The sequence below is a fragment of the Glycine soja genome, chromosome 1, assembly GCF_004193775.1.
Source record: "Glycine soja cultivar W05 chromosome 1, ASM419377v2, whole genome shotgun sequence".
Taxonomy (NCBI): domain Eukaryota; kingdom Viridiplantae; phylum Streptophyta; class Magnoliopsida; order Fabales; family Fabaceae; genus Glycine; species Glycine soja.
In genome coordinates, this window is record NC_041002.1 from 15424339 (window position 1) to 15427653 (window position 3315).

The following is a 3315-nucleotide window of genomic DNA, read 5'->3' on the forward strand; positions in this document are numbered from 1 at the left end:
CATTAACACTAGATGAAGAATGAAGACTCATATTGGTTCCTAAGTTATGGTTCTTTCTTGTTGGGGGTTTGAAAAAAACGTAAGAGAAACTATGGTTGAAACTAGCCAAAATAAACACTAAAAGAGGTGTGAAAGATAAGGTAAAAACAAATTGGTAAAAGGCAAGATATCTAGGCGGTTTGACAATGGAGGGTAAAGGAAATAAGCTATGAAAGTAAGCAAGAAATTAAAGTGCAAGAAATGCAAACTAGGCGGATCCTAAGAGTGTTTGGATGACCTCATTTAAGGTTCCCAACAAAACACTCACTATCCTAAGGGAAAATTGCCTAAAATTATTACACACAAATGGAAGTAGGGTGACCTATTGGAGGCTCCCAACTTACTTCCAATGAAAGGCCTTTTTGTTACAAAATTTGAAAGCAAAACAAATTGCCAATTACAAAATTACAAAAAAAAAGTCCTCAATTGTGGTGGCTATTCTCTCTTTAGTATTTCACTCAATTTGGAGTGCTTCTTAGTCCAATAGCTCTTAAGGCGGTTGGCCCCTTGCTTCTTGACTCAAATTCTTCAAGATATGGCACCAATCCTCCTTTCCAATTCCCTTTATGGAAACTCACAAGCAAGGAAACAAAGAGACAAGCAATAACCAAAGACCAAAAAAAATGAAATGAAAGCTAAACCAATAGAGTTTTAACAAGACAAATTTCCAAGGATTATTCAACAATTAAAGCAATGAAAAGCACAAAAAAGCAAGCTAGGACTCAAAGAGAAACCTAGAATGGCTCTAGAGTAGAGTAGAAAAACTCTAAAAAAAAAGACTCAAGAAACCTCTAGTTTTGGCACTTGTTTTCACAATAATTTTCAATTGAAATTTCAGAACTAGGATTGGTATAAAATAGGCACCAATTATAGAACAAATTTTGAGCCAAAACAACAAGCACACTTTCCTTTCACTTTTTTTTTTCCTGGACACTGATTTGTCTGCCAACTTGTGCGATTTTTCTTATTTTTTCCTTTAATCCAAATCGCTTGGTTCTTTTTTTATAATTTTGTTCCAGATGTCTAAAAAATTCAGTAAAACTTTCAGCTCAAAAAACGTAGTTACTAATTCCCAGTAATTTATACAAGTTCGTATGTTCAAGCTGCCAGCACCAGCGATTTCAACCTAGAAATCAAGAGTAGTGTTTATGTTGCTTAAGGCATGGATAGTTACAATTTGTGTTTGCTTATGCTCAATTATATTGAATAACACAATTCAAGAGAGCTTAAGACTTATTTTGATTCACAAATCCAGCCACAACTCAGCACCACAACTCAACTTCATCATAGGCATCATGTAGGAAACTTAGAAAACAAAAAAAAAGAGTTCAACAACAAGACTACTTCTAGGAATTGATTTAGAACATGTTATGAACTAAATAACATGCATGAATTAGACTCAAAATTCAAAAGATAGGCTAAGAATGACAAGAATACATGAACAAATGTATCTAGAATTCAATCAATAAAATAAAAATTCAACACAAACTTAGAACATAATGTGACAATTACTATGACTAAACATGACTCTAAGACAACATGGATTAAGTGATTTACACTTAGATTTTTGTGTTTTTTTTCTAATCAATATTTTGGAAGAAAATTTAGATCTAAGGTTCAGCACATGAATATTATGAATGAAAAATGATAGAACCTAAAATCAACACAAAAACAAGATTCAAGAGTAGATCTACAAAATTTGAACCATAGAAATGCAAGAACAAGTGTAGATCTAAGATTTAATCGGTTTATTTTTTTTGAATCTACTCTGAACAGCACAAAACCACAAGACAATGGAGGATATACATGGAGAATAAGATGAAGAACAAGGAATTAAAGAGAATTCACCGAACAAAAAGATAGAGGAAGCAAAAGAACATCACCTAGATGAAGATGCTCCGATACCACATGATGCAAGCTCCATTGGAGCTTGTAGGCCTAGGATCTTCTTCATCAATGGATTCCTTTGCTTCTTGGAAGATGAATGGCAGCGGAATGGAGAAGGAATAGAGAGAGGAGACGCCACCTCAAGGAGAAGATGAGTCTAGAAGAAGCTCACCACCATAGGAGGCCATGGATAAGAGCTTGGAGGAAGAAGGAGATGAATGAAGGGAGAGGGAGAGAAGAGCACGAAATTTTGTGCTCCAAATGAGCTTTGAAATCTGAAGTTTAATATTCAAATCATCAAAGTTGAAAAAAATGCACACACATGACCTCTATTTATAGCCTAAGTGTCACACAAAATTGGAGGGAAATTCAAATTTCACTTGAATTTGAAATTGAATTTGTGGAGCCAAACTTTGGAGCCAAAATTTAACTAATTATGATTAGTGAATTTTAGTTATGGTTCAGCCCACTAATCCAAGATCAATTCCAAGATTCTCCACTATGTGTGCTTAGGTATCATGAGGCATGAAAAGCATGAAGGACATGCACAAAGTGTGACTATATGATGTGGCAATGGGGTGTAGTAAGCAAATGCTCACCTCCCCCTCTAAAATTGATATTTGATGTGTGTGGTTGGAAATAAATTTAATTGGATTGGGCTTCTACCAATTCAATTAAATTTATTTCCAACCACACACATCAAATATCCACTTAGTGCATGTGAAATTACAAAACTACCCCTAATACAAAAACTAGTCTAGGTGCCCTAAAATACAAGGGCTGAAAAATCCTATATTTCTAGGGTACCCTACCTACATTATGGAGCCCTAAATACAAGGCCCAAAAATAATGAAACCTTAATCTAATATTTACAAAGATAAGTGGGCTCGTACTTATCCCATGGGCCCGAAATCTACCCTAAGGCTCATAAGAACCCTAGGGCCTTCTCTTGCATCTCTGGCCCAATCTACTTGGAGTTTTCTATCCAATGCCCTTGCGGGATAGGATTGCATCACTTCATCATTTCCTCAACCCAATCTTCTCATTTCCTCTCCATTTTCTATTATATTGAAGAGCATTTCCTCCTCTACATTTGGGTGGTCCCTTTTTGCATTTTGAGCACTTTGAGTTTTAACATCAAGATATGGGAGGAGCTTCTCCATTTTTCCTTAAGGCCATTTGTTTGTTCTAAGGCCTAGCCCTGGTGGATTGATTTTTAGAGTTATTGGATGTAATTTTGTCAATAAAAATATGTAATCTTGTCACTATTTTGTGTGCTGGGAATTATGGGTGCATTATTTGTGATTTTGGACTTAAAAAATGGACTCCTTGAGTATTAAAATCTATGGTTTCATATAGAAAGTGTTGCATTTGGACTTGTGATTCATT